Here is a 19589-nt window from a genome sequence, read left to right on the forward strand (position 1 = left end):
ACATTTCACATGTATTTGTGTATCGTCTATAACTCATTTTGCAACTGTTTTTTCTTTTAACAGATTCAATATAAGCTTGCACTCGTAACTATTTTTCTTTTGCAACAGTTTTTTTTGAATTAGTACAAGGAGATAACTATTTTTGTTTACAACAGTTTTAAATATAAGGCCATGAATTTTTACCCATAACTGTTTTTATTGATAACATTTTTCAAATGAATATAAGGGTAATGCTTTTTCATCCGTAACTGTTTTCATTTACAACAATTTTTTTTGAATAAGTACAAGGATAATGATCTTTCATCCATAACTGTTTTCAGTTACAACAGTTTTTGAGTAAGTACAAAGATGTGCATTTTTCCCCGTAACTAATATTCTGCCTTTAACCTGAACATTCATTTACATTTACGAATATGGTTTCTTTGGTTTTTGAGTCAGGCTTTTTGTTTTGAGTCTTTGGCTCTTTTGATTTTGCTCATAGTACTTGACTTGTTGGGAAGATAGATCTTCAGGCTGGAGCTTTGACTTTTTGATAGTCTTCTTTACTTCATCTTTGCCTTCCATACTGTATAGTCCCCCAAGTGTTTGAGCTTTGAAGAATGAGAATTTCGAGCACTTGACTATTCCTTCCATGTGATCCATTTCCTGAAAAGGAAAAACATACGAGACTTGGAGGTATATTTTTTAGATGATGACTGCTTAACCCTTTTATTTCATCAGAAGTGTTGTAACCTATATCGGGAATAATACAATGTTCCTTGTGTCTTTCGGGTCTAATATCATCATTTGGCATTTTAGGGAATTTATCCGAATACAAGTTTTTCTTGGCACTTTAGAAAATTATTTGAGTGCTCATACTTAGTCTTTTAGACTTAAAATATATATTTGGATGCATCATTACATGTGCGATGTCTTAATGTTGCACCTTTGGGTGTCTAACTTTTATATAAAAGAGAGCCCTTTTATATACTTTAAACGCTATGAAGAAGACGTCTCCTTTTCATTCAGGCGTAAAATAGGATCGATTGATCCGAGTAGACTTTTAATCTGAGGGAATATTAATCCCGGTAGGATTTACAAGAGTATTGACCCCATTAAAATTTATGGGAATATTGATCCCGGTAAGACATTGAGTTTGAGGGAATATTGATCCCAAATAAATATATATCTTAGTAGATTTTTCCTGAAGAGACATTTAATCTGATTGGATTTTGAATCCATATTGGACTATATGAACATACTTCCAAGTAGAGAGGGACACATGTACGAAATAGTATTTGAGATTTTCATTTATATATACGGGATAATTGATTCAAGTCATAGTACAATTAGCCATTAAGAAAGGCCTATATATTTAACTTGGATGGTCGTTGTTGGACCGAATATAAGTCATGTGTTTGTTCAAAGTGAACTTTATTCTGGTGGCATATTTGCATACCTTTATCTTGACTTAGATGTAAAACTCTCATTTTTTATCGTAGGATTCTTGACTTTGACATGGAGTTCTCGATCCTTTTTGTATAGTATATGTATTTTTGAAGAACTCATTCAACACTGTTTGAAGTGTTTATGTTTGATATGAGCAAGACAACTAATTGAGTTGAGATGGTAATTAATGTCGGAATACACTTAGGAATTCTATCTCCCAAGGCAATCAATTGCTTGTATCACTTCTTATAATGTCAAGTCGAATTGACTAATCTTCAAGTATAGGTATTCTCCCTAGTGTTTGAGTTTTGAGGTATGAGAACTCAAACACTGGGATCATAATTTGACAATCCGCGGTCTAATAGTCCCCGGTATGATAGTTAATTTCGATATTGATGGACTTTTAGATGGTCCAGTTCCAACATAGGGACGGTACCAAAGCTCTTTTTATCAAATATTTTGTACTCTAGCCGGGAACTACGGAGGTTCCAAAATGTTGTCGAGAATCATTCCATATCTTGATTTTAGCTATTCATACTGACTTTGATGAGTTTTTGATTTGAAGCCTTATTATTGGAGTAATTTTTACTGCTTTCTTTATAAATTTCTCGCATCATACATTTTGTTTGTTTGGTCCATGTGGCATTTTAGCTTTTGGAGCCTTAAATATTCCCAAATATAATTCTCCTCCAACAAGGCAGGTAGTACGTGATGAGACGCACTCAGAGTTATCGAGAGCATGCTTATCTTTGGGTAAAGTCTCATTCTGCAAGTAATAAATGAATTTATTATGCCAATTCCAAATTAAATTAGTCAGGCTTACCTCATTTTCATTCTAATTGATGATAGATCAGGAATCGCCTAAATAAGAGATGGCTCGATCCCGAGACTGTTTGATCCGGAAATGATATTTCTCAATAAGTGCCCGGAGTTGCTTTCTAAGTCAGTGATATCAGTAGTAGATCTGAGACTAACACATCCGGCTCGATTTTCTAAGGCTGCATAGTTTTATTGGATTTAATCAATCGTTAAATCAATATTTTTGCTCTGAATCCCCAAGCTAATTTAAGCCTTGTAGCATATGCTTCATACTCGGCTTTGTTGTTAGTAATAAAATAACTTTTATGAATTATCTAACTACTTTCCCTGAGCATTAAGCATTGCCCCTAACTCGAGAAGTTTAGTACTTGTGGACCTAATTGTGTAGAAGGTCCAGATCCCGAGAATTATCCCAGAAATAACATGTTCAGGTAATATGTTCGAACTAAGATTAATCATGAAATCTGCTAAATTTGTGATTTTATAGTCGTACGTGACTGATAAACAATATCATATTCACTTAGTTCGACTACTCATTTAGCTAGCCTTCCTGACAGTTCATGTTTATGCAAAATATTGCGTAATGAAAATATAGTGACTACGGGAATTGAATGACATTGAAAATAAGGCCTTAGATTTAGGGAAACTACAATTAATGCCAACTTATCAAAATGTAGATATGTAGTTTCCGTATCTAAGAGCATTTTATAATAGATAGGAGAATGTGTACCTTTATCTTCTTGAATTAAAATTGCATTTACCGAGACATCCGAGATAATTTGGTGTACCGGCAATCATCTTTCTCCTCGGAATTTTGAAAGTAATGATGCGTTGTTGTTAGATAGCAGGTTCGAATGATTCGACTTTTCGGACTAAACCGATCTTTCGAAGATCTGTAACTTTATCTTTTATGATTTGACTTTAGTTTCTTCTTTTGCTTGGCCGAATTATACTGCGGGTCAATATTGAGCATATAAACCTTTTGCTCCGGTGGTACACCTGCTATGTTAGCATGGAGGCAAGCAAAGCAATTTTTGTTAGCATGTAAAAGTTTAATCACCTTATCTTTAAATTCGGTATCGAGTCTCGACCAAGGTAAACCTTCCTATTTGGGAAGTCAATGATAATTTCTAGTTCTTCAGCATTTGACCTCGTGGCTTCTGATGCCTTCGGTTCAATGATTGCTTCCGAAAATATTTGTATAATTGTCCAAGGTTATTAATGAACCTTCCTTCCTCGTGTCTATTCCATCCCGCGGCTATCTCTTCTTTTTGAGTTGTTAGGTGTGGTATCTTTGTAAGCAATCTCGTGGGTGTTTTACCCATGTTCTTCCTAATCTTCATTCTTCTCCTGCGAAATTTTACAATTTAGCAAGGTAATTCCTTTCCTGTACGGGTGGAGCCGGATCTTTTCCATCCCGTGCAGAAAATCTCGTATCTCTTTGCTCGGACCTGTTTTTTAGATTTTTGCATTTAGATTCGAATCACCCAAGAATCACATCCGCTTGATCTCCGGACGTGTTTTTGACTTTCAATTGAATGAACGTGTCTTCCTCTATTCGAAGCTTTGTATTATATCGAATGTAAATTTTACTCCTCAGTTCCGGGAAGGTCCGGCGTTATTCTTCTGACTCCTTCAATCATATTCGGAATCACCTTGGTTTGGTTTTTGAACCTATTTTTGGACACTTATTAGTGTCGATTCGACTTACCGTGTCTTCTTCTGTTTAAATTCAAGTGCTGCAATGGTTATGCATATCATTCTTGCAGGATAGATAGGAATTTTCGGAGGTGTTCTATCCGCTTGTTCTGTTCCTTGATCTGTTTCTGTAAGGTTAGAACTAAATTTTGTAAATTAAATTTACCTGGTGTATCTGAACCTCCTGTTCCGGAACTATTTCGTACAGATCCGTTATAATCAGTTCTGGTACAGATAGTTGCGGTACCAATATATTGATGCACATTTCTATTTTTCTCTACTTGTTACTTACATATCATTATCATGGCTATTCTTCCCTTTTTATTTTGCATGGTACGCCATCTCCAACTTGGTTGTCATCAACTGTGTTAATTGGTAAATTTCAGCCATGATGAAGGTTTAAACTGAAAACAAGCAAATATTAACAAAAATTGTTACTATCTTTGGATGAATAGCAAATTTGCTTGAGTCCCGGTAACGGAACCAAACTGTTAAACCCAAAAAATAGTTTTCAAGGTCAAAGCAATAATTTTATATGACGGGCCACAAACAACCGATTCAATCCGAAAGATATAAAATTTCGTTAATACAACGTGATAAAGAAGTGGAAAATAAATTCAATGATAGATAATATAATAAAAATAAAGCAGAGAAGAAAGAATTCTTATTGAATGATCCTTGATAGGATAATGAGCTGAACAGAGCTTGAAGGGCCGAACTATGGCTAACTTGAGAGCAATATGCTATAAATTACAATGTATAGAATTGTAGAGAAGAAAATTAGATTACTCTAATGGTGGTAAAAGTATGTCTATTTATAGGGCTAAATCTAAGTAACTAGTCTCCTTGAATTATGGGTCCATTATGAGCATTTACTCAATCCATCCATTACTTTTGGAAGACTTGTAACAGCTGTGTAAATACTGGAATTCCGCAACTGATGAGTTAATTCCGCAACTGATGAGTTAATTCCGTAATTGATGAGTTAATTCCATAACTGATAAGTTAATTCTGTAACTGATGAGTCAATTTCGTGCCTGTTGATTGCCTTGTTCTGACCGTTACAATCATTTATTGCATTTATTAATAATTGATTTGTAACTGATGATGTAATGATGGTAAATCCCATATAATCTGGGATTAATTGATTCCTTCCTCATTTGTAATTATGAGATATTCTCCCGCACCTAATCCGGGCTATTTCATGATGATCAGTTCCGAGGCTAACAGGCACGATACGAGTATATTTGGTTTCGGGGGTGTTTCACATATCATCTTTACATGTCACGTGTTGCCATTTAATAGACCCACATGGCGAGTCTAATTTTTACTAATACAGTTTTAATAGCAATTCCTTGTTGCTTATTTACATAACTTTGAAGTAAAGAATACACTATAGCGTTATTATTTAGATAAAATTTTCATATAAATAAAAGTATCTCTAAGTTTTGAGCATTACTCTCTTAACTCAGTATGAACTTGAGTTGGTGAAATTCTATTGTCTCAATGGAAAAAAATTACTTTGATGTTTAGTCAAATCAATATATGTACGTCATATTTATTTTTTTAGAAAATATGAATATAAGCGAAAAGTTCCTACTATACCAAGAAAATATTCACTGAATCATTAAAAACATTTCATATTTTCAATATTCAGACAGGTACTTACTACTTAGTTGTACTAGAATATTGTTAACAACTAGTATTGCGGGGAAATAAATCAGGTGTACAACAGAGTAGTAAAGATTCCCTTGTATTTTTTTTTGATTTGCACCGGGTGTCCCGAGTCTTTTCGAGCCCCGACTATTTCCGGGGGTGCACAGGCCCTCGGCAAGGAGTTTCCCGCAAGTGCACCACGGTTAATTCAGGTTTTACCCAGTCCGATGGTCCTTAGAAATTGTTTGCACCCAGTGGATTTCGAACTTGAGACCTTGAAATTGAGCAAACCCTAAGACTCAAGTCAATTGCCACCAGGCCAACCCCGAGGGTTTCCCTTGCATTTTTTTTTTAGTTTTGTGATAAAATTGGTTCCTCACGAAAGGATAATGTTGTATCAACTTTCTTATATTAATTGAACTCGAAAATCTACCAGATTACTGGGTTGAAATTTGTGACATTGTAGTTCAAAATGGAAATGACACCAGGTAGCTATTTTTAAGCATGTTATTTAAATATATTCACATTTTACAATATATTTAAAAATTAGTCAATTTTGCTGAAAGTTTAGGACACGGTGTTCTAAAGTTTAAATCTCAAAGTTCAGACTTCAAGACATCGTGTCCTAAAGTTCGAAAGTCCAGAAATTCGAATCTTATGTCCTGAATTTTAAGTTAGTAGTTCAGAAATTCAGGACACTAAGTCCTGAATTTCAAATTAGCAGCTCAAAAATTTAGGATACTGAATCCTGAATTTTCAAATTCAGGATACTTAGTCCTAAAGTTTGGATGAATTGACTAATTTTTAAATACACTATAAATTATGAATATATTTTAAAGAGCGAATTTAAAAGTGACTATTCATTTACTGTGCCCTAGTTCAAAAGGTCTCCTCGTGATAACTAAGCTGTCTTGTCGAAACCCAACTTAAACAACCCCAAACATAAATGGAATTAATTCAAGCTGACTTTATTAAGGTTTGAAGGAACATGAGTATAAAGTTAGCTGGTGTAGCCATATAAAGCTACAAAATCTCCGGTAAACTTCAAATCCATAGAAAATTGATAATGTTTGTTGTTTAACTAGCAAACCACTTTCATGCTAACCATACCTTAAACACAGATTAATAAAAATAGCAATCCGGTGCACAAAGTATTATGCGTTCAAGTAGGGTCCAGGAATAGGCTGTATCCCAGGGAGTATTAATGTAGACAACCTATCCTAATGCAAGTATTAATCTCTGCTCTCATGGCTCGAACATGCTATCTATAGGTCACATCGCGATAATTTTATCGTTGTTCTAAGGCTCTGTTAGGTGTTTGCCATAATTTTATTACCATATTTCATTTTCCTATTGTTGAAGGAAAGAGCAATATAATTACCTTAATTTGGTTTTTCTTTTTGTAGAAGGAAATTATAATTCTCCTATATTTGGCTAGTCCTTTTTTCTTGTAGGAAAAGGTTTGGAGTTCTATAAATTGAAGATTCGTCCTTCTCATTCAGTAGCATCCACAAAGTAGCCATAGGGGGCTTGAGAGTCGTGTTTAGGGGGAGAACTTTACGGGACAAGTGATAGTGTGTCACTTGTGTTTGCCTCTTCGTGAAGTTGTTCTCTGGATATTTTGTACTCTCTTTTTAATGTAGTAGATTGCCCATCTCCGTTATGGACGTAGGTCAGTTGACTGAACCACGTTAAATGTTTGTGTCTCTTTTGGTATATTTCTCCTTTGTTGTATGATTTATTGTCGCTCAAGGTTTGCTTTGCTACCTTCTGTATGATACCTAATTTTTACGGTCCTAACAAGTGGTATCAAAGCCTTGGTTATTTATCCGGGTTGTTATGGAATGAAGGCGAATATGAGCAAGATTGTATGTTTAAATGGGAGAAATATAATGTTTGGAGAAGCAAGATGAAAGACTTGTTGTTCGTGAAGAAGATGCATCTACCCGTTTTTTCAGCTCATAAACCCGAGAGTATATCCGATGAAGATTGGGATTTCGAGCACCAAAAAGTATGTGGATATATACGACAATGGGTTGCAAATAATGTTCGCAACCATATTATGAACGAGATACATGCGAGATCGTTATGGGAAAAGCTAGAGACTCTTTATGCTTCAAAAACCGGGAACAACGAATTGTTTTTGCTAAAGCAATTGATGACCTCTAAATACAAGGAAGACAGCCCTATCCTTAATTACATAAATGATTTTCAGGGCGTCTTTGATCAGCTATCTATAGTGGGAGTTAATTTTGATGATGAGATACAAGGACTTTGGCTTCTTAATACTCTGCCAGACTCTTGGGAAACTCTTCGTGTTTCTTTGACAAATTCAGCTCCTGGAGGTAAGGTGATCATGGAATATGCCAAGAGTGGTGTGTTGAACGAGGAAGTAAGGAGAAAATCTCAGGGTTCGTCCTCACAAGCAGATATTTTGGTTACTGAAGACCGAGGGAAAGATAGAACAAGAGGCTCAAGGAATAGAGGTAAAAGTAGAAGTAAGTCAAGGTCCAAATACTATAATATTACATGCAACCACTGTGGCAAGAAAGGACACATCAAAAGATTTTGCCGCAAGTTGAATCAAGACATTAGAGAAGGAAAGAAAGCTGAAAATAACGAGAACAATATTGCTGCTATTGTTCGAGATGACCTTCTTTTTGCTTATGATGAAAATGTCACCAATTTGGTATCCCATGAGACGAGCTGGATAGTAGATTCTGGAGATACCTCACATGTCATACCAAGAAAAGACTTTTTCTCATCTTATACTCCTGTTGATTCTGGAGTGTTAAAAATGGGCAATGCCAGTGAAGTTAAAGTGTTTGGTGTTGGCACAGTTTGTTTGAAAACTAATAATGGTTCAACGTTAGTTCTTCAAGATGTCAAGCATACTCCAGACTTTCCTTTCAATTTGATCTCCGCAGGAAGATTAGACGATGAAGGTTACCATAATGCCCTTTTTAATGGCCAATAAAAGCTCACCAAGGGCTCGTTAGTAGTGGCTCAAGGAGTCAAGTCTGGTTATTTATATGTGACACAGGGCTCTATTCTTAATGACTCAATAAATCTAGTGGAAAGTGATACTTTGTCAGAATTGTGGCATCGAAGATTGAGTCATATGAGTGAGAGGGGATTACCTATTTGGCCAAGAAAAGTTTACTTTCTGGAGTGAAACAAGCAAAGCTGAAAATGTGCATACATTGTTTAGCTGGCAAACAGAAAAGGGTTTCCTTTCATAGCCATCCTTCCTCAAGATAGCCCGATTTATTGGAGCTAGTACACTCTGATTTGTGTGGTCCTTTTATAGTAAAGTCAAAAGGTGGTGCACTTTACTTTGTGACCTTCATTGATGATCATTCTCGTAAGCTCTGGGTGTATCCTTTAAAATCTAAAGATCAAGCACTTAACGTGTTTAAGGAATTCCAGGCCTTAGCTGAGAGACAAACGGGGAAGAAATTAAAATATATTCGCACTGATAATGGTGGTGAATATTGTGGTCCATTTGATAACTATTGCAAGGAAAAAGGAATTCGTCATCAGAAAACTCCGCCCAAGACACCTCAATTGAATGGTTTGGCAAAGAGGATGAATAGAACTCTAGTTGAGAGAGTTAGATGCTTACTTTCAGAGGCTAAACTTCCAAATACATTTTGGGCGGAAGCACTTAACACTGTTGCCTATGTTATCAATTTATCTCCTGCAATTGCTTTGGATGGTGATGTCCCAAACAGAGTTTGGTTTGCCAAAGATATTTCTTATGATCACCTGAGAGTTTTTGGGTGTAAAGCTTGTGTGTATGTTCCTAAAGATGAGAGATTGAAATTGGATGTCAAAACTAAGCAGTGCATCTTTATCGGTTATGGTCAAAATGAGTTTGGGTATCGTTTTTATGATCCAGTTGACAATAAAATTATTAGCAGTCGTGATGCAATATTCTTTGAAGACCAAACTATTGAAGATATTGACAAAGCTGAGAAGACAAATTCTCAGAGTAATGAGAGCTTAGTTGATATTGATCCAGTTTCAATTGCTAAGGCACCTATTGCACATGAAGGAACCCAAGACAATGATGGAGATAATGATCAAGATCAAAATGATCATCATGGTGTAGATGTTATGGATGCTCCAGTTGATGAAGTTGTGATTGATCAGCAACCAATTCCTGCATAGGTAACTACTTCGAATGCTCCTGAAACCTCTCTTAGAAGATCTACAAGGCAGAAGCAAAAATCCATGTGCTATCCTCCTGATGAGTATGTACTTTTGACTGACATGAGAGAACCTGAGAATTATGATGAAGCCATGCAAGATACTCACAAAGATCAGTGGATCGAAGCGATGGAAGATGAGATGAGGTCACTCCATGAGAATGGCACATATGAGTTAGTGAAATTACCGAAAGGTAAGAGAGATTTATCTAACAAATGGATATTCAAAATAAAGCAAGATAATCATACCTCTGCGTCTAGATACAAGGCGAGGTTAGTTGTTAAAGGTTTTGGCTAGAAGAAGGGAGTTGATTTTGATGAAATTTTCTCCCCTGTTGTGAAGATGTCTTCTATTCGTGTGGTTCTAGGCTTAGCTGCAAGTCTAGATTTAGAGGTTGAGCAAATGGATGTCAAGATTGCTTTTCTTCATGGTGATTTAAATAATGAGATTTATATGGAGCAGCCTGAGGACTTCGTAGTCAAGCTTGCAGATAAACATGAATTTTGTAGAAAATTGGCAAGCATGAAGCATGTCAATAGTACCTCTACTTAAAAACACATTTGGCCCTTTGGATGGAGGGGAAGTTTGTTGGGCTCATGACCATGTTGTCCAGCCAAAGGCCAAATGGCCTAATCCTATTCTCTTTTGGTTTCCATTCCTATTTGAAATTGGATTCGGTTTATTCATATTTTGAGTGGGTTTTAGATTTAAGAGAAAGCACCACTCATGATCTATAAATAGGACAATCTTGAAAAATTATTCTATGCTCATTGATACAAGTTTTTGAAATACTTAAGCACATAAGAGTGGTCTTTGAGAGAGCTTTCGTCAAGAGAGAAGAAAATTATTTATTTTGCTGCAGATTTTTATTCCGACCAGCCATTTTTAATTCGTTAACCATTGGATCGGGATAAAATTTTGACTGAGTGTTCGTAACATCTTGACCTTAGATTTGAACGGTGGAGATCGGATTTGGTGGCTCGTAGCATCTGATTCTGAGCCTCGAACAACAGCTTCATTTTTGTGGATTATACTCTTTCTTCAATTGATTAGTTGTTGCTCTTGCTACTATTGTTGCTCCGTGTTTGGCACTTGTTGTGTAGCTAATTTGGAGAACTTTTGTAACCCTCTTATTGTTATAGTAGAACTTTTTGGATCTTTGTGATCCCGTGGTTTTTACCTTCGATTTAAAGGGTTTTCCACGTTAAAATTTGGTGTTCTTTATCTTCTTTATTTTCGGGTTTGCCTCTTCCTCGTCATAACAGTGGTATCAGAGCGAGGTTCAAGACGGGTTCATCTTAGTGGATTCAGTTCTAGCCGCAACATATTTGACGATAATCGTAATTTTTATGAGAAATTTGACCGATGTGCTACGCACGTTGAGACAAACTTTGTGGTGGAGATTTGGAGATGCAACCTGTTGAAGGCTATGTGAAGAAGGTTGATCAAGTTTATTTTGTCAGAAAATTCCGGCGAAGGGGAAGAATTGTTAGGTGTTTGCCATAATTTTATTACCATATTTGGTTTTCCTATTTGTTGAAGGAAAGGGAAATATAATTACCTTAATTTGGTTTTCCTTTTTGTAGAAGGAAATTATAATTCTCCTATATTTGGCTAGTCCTTTTTCTTGTAGAAAAATGTTTGGAGTTCTATAAATTAAAGATCCGTCCTTCTCATTCAGTAGCATCCACAATGTAGCCATAGGGGGCTTTAGAGTCGTGTTTAGGGGGAGAAATTTACGGGACAAGTGTTAGTGTGTCACTTGTGTTTGCCTCTTCGTGAGGTTGTTCTCTCGATATTTTGTACTCTCTTTTTATTATAGTGGATTTCCCATCTCCGTTGTGGACGTAGGTCAGTTGACTGAACCACGTTAAATGTTTGTGTCTTTTGGTATATTTATCCTTTGTTGTATGATTTATCATCGCTCATGGTTTGCTTTGCTAGCTTCCATATGACACCTGATTTTTACGGTCCTAATAGGCTCTCCTTCTAAACACATATTAATGAAGCTCGAATTAGTAGTCTGATCCATATATATCTCATATAAGGGAGAAATGAGTGTATTCCACTTTACTTAATCTATATACTGCAATAATATTCAAGACTTTTTATAAGTAATGTCGAAATTTATAGAAGTACCGGAAAAATAACTTTAATTATCATACTTCTAGACAAGAAAATTTTTTAATCTATTGATTTTGTTGAGTTTCAAGTTAGAAAAAGTCCTGGATTCAATTCTACTTCATTACAATTTTTAACTATAAAGGCTCTCTACATCAAGGGGAATTAATGTAGAAAGTCTATCCTAATGCAAGTATTAGTGGCTGCTCTCACAATTCGAACCTGTGATCTATAGGTCACATTACGATAATTTTATCGTTGCACTAAGGCTCCCCTTATAAACACAGATTAATGAAGCTCCAATTAGTAGTTCTGATCCATATCTCCTATAAGAAGGGAGAAATCAGTGTATTCCACTTTACTTAATCTATATGCTACAATAATGCCTCGTGGGCGTAGACAAAACAATTTGTAAGCGATGTCGAAACTTATAGAAATATAAGAATAATAACTTCAATTATCTTACTTCTAGACAAGAAATATTCTTAGTCTATTGGCTTTGTTGAGTTTTAAGTTAGAAAAGGTCTTGAGTTTAATTCTATTTCATCACAATTTTTAATCATACATGCTCTCCTAATAATTGCAAAAAGAAGAGCTAGTTGAGGTTTGAACATTTGATCTTTTAGAGCAAAATCAAGTACATAACCAACACATCAAGAGGCAATTTACCTCAAGTGATGTCATTTTTTCCTACTTACCCGTTTTCTAACAATATTAACACATATATTTAGTTAAAAAATTTGACGAAGCTGTGCGCGTGACACTGCTTCGTTAAGCGTGCATCTGCCTTGCCTCTACTCGAAGGGCAAAGTGATTCTCAAGACAAAACATTTCCTAAATAAATACACTTGATTTCGTTGTACATTTAAAGTATATTCTAAGTCACCTAAAAAGGACTTTCTTTTCCATCAGTTGGACTGCCAATAATATTGATTTGTTTTAGCAAACTTGCATTCTTATATATAAAAGTTATGTTCTGATCATGGTTGTATTTTATGTTATATTTCCAATAATGCAAGAAACTTGTGGTATTTCCCCTTTAAATTAATCACATTTTTTTCGTTTTAATTAAATTGGATTATGTAAAATTAAGTGTTCTTTTCTCTGATTTTAATGTTCTTTATATGATGTACTAATGTTATTTCCTTGCACATAAAGCAAGACTTGCATATGCTATCTAATTACATTTCACATTTTGTTGGTAGCTTGAAGCCAAGTTCGTCGTCATTTTTTTGGTAACTAAAAGATTTTATTTATCAAGTATAAATATTTACACGCTAACAAAACCGAGACTAACTTTCTATCATAGCTTCTGCTGGACATGAGGCCCCAGCTGAGAGTTATCTAGCCTTGCTACAATCCCTCTCCTACTTCTCTTTTCATCTACACTATATCAGGGTACCAATTCAGTGTAGTCATGATTCTATCTAACCTAGGAAAAATCTTGGCTCTAACGTGTATTTCCGGAATGATTAGTCGAAGGATAGAATTAGCAGACCTCTTCTTCTTCAGGAAAATAACATTGTTCCTCTCTTGCCAAATATGATAAACTATTGTTGCTAATGACATGCTGCATACTGCTGCCCCTCTACTTTTATCTTTGGCCATCTTTTCTATCCACTTCCGCTCTTCCTGCCAATCTCCCTTTGTTCTCTGAATGCCTTGCTAGTGTAGGAGTTGTTCCCATATAGTTGCTGATACTTCACAGTCAGAATAAGTATTGTAAGGTTTTATTTTCTCTTTGACAAAGTGACCATGTTTTGTCTATAATAATTCTCCATCTTGCTAGTTTTTCTTTTGTAGCTAACGCCTGTTTTGTAGTGTCCGTCTTAGTATGAAGATCTACTTCGGTAATCCTTGATTATTACAAATTAGTTTCCTCCATGGTACCTTCTGAAACTCCCCCTGCACAGCTTTGTATATGTGTCTTATAGAGAATCTCTCCATCAAATTCACCTCCTCTTCTGTATATCCAGCAACCTCAAAGTAGCTTCTTGCCTTGAATATCTTTTGGATAACCCACGATGCACTCTTTGGTTCTGTGTTCTAAGTTCGTCGTTATTTATCTATACTTCTTTTGATACTGATTTATCATCAATATTGAAGTTTTAATTTAATTACAAATTCATATATATTTACTAATTATATATAGAGTAATGTATTAGACCCTAATCTTCACCATTTTCTTGCATTTGCTATTTGTTCTCAAATTTTCATTGCTCTGTCACGTTGTTGCCGCTTCAAGTTGAAATCTATCAATATAGATTGGATACTCCAGAATAGTTATAAAATATATTAGCGCACTAATTTTGCCAAACTAACATAGGATTAACAGTGTTAGCTATTTGAACAATTCAATACAATCCTTGAATTTTCAGTTCTCTATAAGAAAATATGAAATAGACCTTCAAAATCTTCTCTAATTTTTGCTAATTTGGATGTCGGTTAAGTTTAAGGGCCAACGAAAGATGAAGACATGAGTCAAAACTCCATTGACAGCCATTAATAAGTTTCGAAGCTTTCAATTCGAAAATCAAATTTTGTGAAATTATTATTTGTTTGGATTGGATGTTGTTGCAAATGATTGTGAATATCTTTTGAAGAATATATTTCAGTTTTGAGAGAATTTGATGAAGATTCGAGGTGGTTTCGGTTAGAATTTGAAACTCGAAGAAGACATAAACAAATTGTATTTTTTTTATTTTGTGTGTCGGGTGTAGAAATGACATACAAATATATGCAACTAACGTAATTATATACAAGTTGTATATAAACTATATGTAAATTATTATTTTTGACCGAATTCTGTACAAAAAATGTGTATTTAAATTATAGATAAATTGTAGATTTTGACTGAATTTGTATATATTTTGTAAAAAATTTCAGTTACTTTCCATAAATAGAAAAACCTAGATAAATCGAGTAAATAATTTTAAATCATATATACACGAAAAAGTTCCGTTTGTTTATCACTTCCTGATATTGGTTGGAAAAACAAATTCTGTCAATATATGTATAGATTCCCTTATAAGTCTCGAGAGAGAGCTGTACCTAGTAGATAATTTATTTTTTTTAACTAAGATGAGTTCTAACTTGGACAAAGTTTCTGCTCCTTGAAACTCAATTGTATCTTTAAAATACATATTTCATCCTCTATCTTATCAGCCTTGGTCTATAGTATATTTTTAACTTTGTTAATGTATCACATTATTTTTCTTAATTTATATTATGAATTTACCTATAGTGAAAATATTTTTTAAAAGCAAAAAATAATAATCAATCATATATAATTTATTGAAATTGAATAGTAAATATAACGACCTGACTTGTCGTTTTAATAATGAACGCCCCATTTAGCGACTTAATGCCTCGAGGAGCTTCATAAAATATATTATGACCCACATGTGTGGTCGAGTTTAGTTTTCGGAGGATTCGGAATATAATTTAAAGAAAAATTCTCATTTTGAAGCTTAAATGGAAAGAGTTGACTTTTGAGCAAACGACGTCAGAATGGAGATTTGATGATGTCAATAGCTTCGTATGGTGATTTCGGACTGAGGCGTATGTTCGGATTCAGATTTGGAAGTCTATAGGACAATTCGACGTATTTTGGCGAAAGTTGAAAAATATGTGATTTTGGAAAAATTCGACCGAAGGTTGAAATTTTGATAACGAGGTTGGATTTCGAGTCTGGAAATTGGAACAGCTCCGTTACATCATTTATGACTCGCGGGCAAAATTTGAAGTCATTCCGGATTAACTTGATATGTTTCGGCGCAAAATGTAAAAGTTGGAAGATTTGAAAACTCATAATTCGATTCATGGGTATTCGAAATTTTAGTGTTGTTTAACGTAGTTTAAAGCCTCGACTAAGTTCGTATGATATTTCAAAACATGTTGGTATATTTGGTTAAAGTCCCGAGGGCCTCGAGTGGATTTTGGAAGGTTAACGGATCAACTCGGACCTGAAGAAAGCTGCTGAAAATCTGCTGCTTGTGGGCAGCTGCTGATACTTTCGCTTCTGCGGCAGCTTCAACGCAGAAGCGAGGATTTCATCACGGACTGACCTGGGCAGAACTGGAGCAAGGTCTCAGATGCGGGCAGCCTTCCGCACCTGCGCAATCGCAGGTGCTACGTAGCAGCGACGATGTGCGTACCTGCTATCATCGCAGAAGCGAAAATCATCTCCGCAGGTGCGAGCCTTCACCTGGGCAGTGCACTTCGCAGAAGCTCTGGCCTCATTGTGGCTGATTTCCTTTAACATTTTTCTTTCTTCGATAAGTGTTAACCATTTTTATGAGCAAGCAGCAGCACTAAGAGTGCAAGCCTCTGAGCAGATCCATGAAATAATCGGTATCATAAAGCCAGCAAAAGGATAATATGGTTCTAGTTAAGGCTTACGCAGGTGCGAGTTTGACTGGACAGTGTGCCACCACAGATGCACAAATCAATCCGCAGAAGCGGAGCTGGGCAGAAACTTAAAGACCCAAAAATGGTCATTTTGCCATTTCGTTTTGGACTTTTTGGAGCTCGGTTCTTGGGCGATTTTTGAGGTTTTCTTGACGATTTCAACTCAAGCGTCCAATACTCGGAAGTGTTTATATTTCATAATCTATGGTTATTTTAATCGTTTAATTCGGATTTAAATGGAAGAAATCAAGATTTTTGCAAAATCTTCCAAAAACAAAAGTTTAAGATTTGGAGGTCGAGTTGTTATCGAAATTTGATAAAATTGGAATGGTTAAACTCGTGTCGGAATGGTTTTCAGGATTTTGTGAAAAATTATGTCGGGTTCCGAGAGGTGGGTCCCGCATTGACTTTTGGTTGACTTTTTAGAATAAAATTTTAAGCCAGCGTTATATTATCCGGATTTGTTTCCGATGAATTTTAATGAAGTTACATAATTAATTTGGATAGATTGGAGCTATCCGGAGGTCGATTCAAGCAAGAAGGAGATTTTGGAACATCGGACTAACTTCATAAAGGTAAGTATCTTGCCTAACCTTGAGTGGGGGAATTACCCCTTAGGTATTGAGTCTTATATGGAAATTGTTTGAATGAAAATCATGTACGCAAGGTGACGAGTACGTACTTGATTTGTTGATTCGATATTTCTTGGAAATAATTATATTATGGATTTTTCATCTACAAATAATTAATTAAGTAAGTTTAAATTGACGTATTAATATATTTATCGAAAATTTAGATTAAAGAAGGTGATGTCTTATGCTAAGTTAATTTTTCATCTTTGTTGTTGTCGAGGTTTTTTTTGTACTTTGTGTGGAGCCTTGGGCTATTTGTTGTAAAATTAATTGATTTTGTTGTATCTTTGGAATTGGTTATGGCCTATAGGCAATTTATAACATGAACTTTTATTTTGTGTTGTCGTGGTAATATCCGTGTAAATTATTATATGATTTGGGTCACTGTTATGCGGCGGATAAGGGCGGCATTCCATTGTTGATACTATGTGGGTATAAGGGTGGCATTTCACTGTGGTTATGTGTTGGGATATTGTTGTAACGACCCGGCCGGCCATTTCATGAGTTACCACTCTGTTTCCCCCATTTATGCTTCTTATTGTCTTGTTCAACTGTAGTATGTGTTATCGAGTTGGTTGGTTCGGGTTCGGAAAGGTTATGGAAAGGAATGAGACACTTAGTCTCTTTTGAGTAAGTTTAAGTTGGAAAAGTCAACCGGATGTTGACTTATGTGAAAAGGGCTCGGATGTGAATTTCGATGGTTCGGATAGCTTCGGGGGATGATTTGGGACTTAAGAGCGTGATCGGAATGTATTTTGGATGTCCGAAGTAGATTTAGGCTTGAATTGGTAAAATTAGAATTTTGGCGTCTTCCGGTTGATAGGTGAGATTTTGATATAGGGGGTCGGAATAGAATTCCGAAAGTTGGAGTAGGTCCGTCGTGTCATTTGTGACGTGTGTGCAAAATTTCAAGTCATTAGGACGAGGTTTGATAGACTTTTTGATCGAAAGCGAAATTTGGAAGTTTTTGGAATTCTTAGGCTTGAATCCGATGTTAATTTGGTGTTTTGATATTGTTTTGAGTGTTCTGAAGATTGGAACAAGTGTTAATGATGTTATGGGATATGTTAGCATGTTTAGTTGAGGTCCCGAGGGCATCGAATGAGTTTTGGGTGGATGAACAGATCAATTCATGTTGGAAAAAGTTGCAGAAAATCTGTTGTTGGTGTTGCAGACGTTTGGCCTTCGCATTCGCGAGAGGGCTCTCGCTTTCACGAAGGGACGGGAAGTGAGGCTATCATTTTGGCCTTTGCGCTCACGAAGGGACGGGAAGTGAGGCTGTCATTTTGACCTTCGCGTTCGCGATGTGGTTCCCGCGTTCGCGAAGGGTGAGGTCCAGTGATCATCGCGAACGCGACGAGGGTCCCATTCACGTAGAGTATTTGGAGTATATGGATCCCAGGAGCCTTGTTCTTCGCGTTCGCGTAGGTGTAGCCGCGTTCGCGAAGATTGGATCAGCTAAAGCATCGATTTGCGAGGGTTTTTCCGTGTTCGCGTAAGAGGATTTTTGGTCAACGATATTTTTGTGTTTCGCGGACGTGAGGCTTTGACCGCGTTCACGAAGAAGGATTTCAAATCGCTGGGCAGGCCATTTTCGCGATTTTTGGCCTAAGTTCACCATTTTTGACTCGGTTTTGGAGCTTCTTGTGGGAGATTGAAGAGGGAATCAAAGAGAACTTCTTGGAGGTAGGAATTATGGACTTAATACTCAATCCTATTGTGATTTCTACTTAATTAAACATGAAATTTCGGGGATTTGAAGCCTAAAATTGGGGAGTTAGGGCTTGGAAGTTGGAGACCTTAATCTAGGAATTTAAGGGGTCATTTGTGGTCAGATTTAGGTATTCTTAGTATGTATAAACTCGTGGGAGGATAAGGATTCTATTGATGTGACTTTTATCGAATTTCGAGACGTGGGCCCCGGAGTCGGGTTGGACAATTTCGGGATTTTTGGTATAATTTGATTATTTTCGCATGCGCTTCGATCCCTTAGCATATTCTAGTGTTATGATTCTGATTTTGGGTAGATCGACGCGAGTTGAAGCCAAAGCGAGAGGCAAAGGCGTCATGGAGTAGTATTTCATCCGGTTTGAGGTAAGTAACCATTGTAAATCTGGACCTGAGGGTATGAAACCCCGATATTTCGTATTGTTTTGATAAATGAGGTGACGCACATGCTAGGTGACGAGCGTGTGGGCGTGCACCGATAGTGATTGTGACTTGGTCTGTCCCGTAGCGACTATTAAGCCGCGTATTTGATTTGAAATCTTATGATATTCCGTATTTTAGAGATTGATACTATATTTTGGGTTGTATGTCATGTTTGGGGCCTTGTGCCGACCTGTTTAGACCCTTAGGGGCATTTTTACTATGTTCCTCACTCTATTTAAATGTATGAGATAATACCGTATCGAATATAGCTTTTGAAAAATTACTACAATTGTGCTTTGAGGAAAAATTAACTTTTGAAAATTTATTAAATGTCACTACCGCGCTACGCAAGCGAATCCGCAATTTTTAGCCAAGGATTAACTAAATTAAAAATTGACTAAAACTAATGGAAGAGATGAGATCAAGAAATTGAATTTTTCATAGGGACACGTGGCTTCGATT

At 36.0% G+C, this 19589-nt stretch overlaps 1 long non-coding RNA gene across 1 annotated transcript; it reads left to right on the plus strand.

The window, feature by feature from the left end:
* Nucleotides 1-2119: 2119 nt before the first annotated feature.
* On the plus strand, nucleotides 2120-2557 carry LOC138870120 (uncharacterized). Its single transcript, XR_011400356.1, has 2 exons — nucleotides 2120-2181; nucleotides 2278-2557. It is a non-coding gene; the product is annotated as an uncharacterized lncRNA (long non-coding RNA).
* The last annotated feature ends 17032 nt before the right edge of the window (nucleotides 2558-19589 follow it).

Source organism: Nicotiana sylvestris, chromosome 6 (assembly GCF_000393655.2).
Source record: "Nicotiana sylvestris chromosome 6, ASM39365v2, whole genome shotgun sequence".
Classification (NCBI taxonomy): Eukaryota; Viridiplantae; Streptophyta; class Magnoliopsida; order Solanales; family Solanaceae; genus Nicotiana; species Nicotiana sylvestris.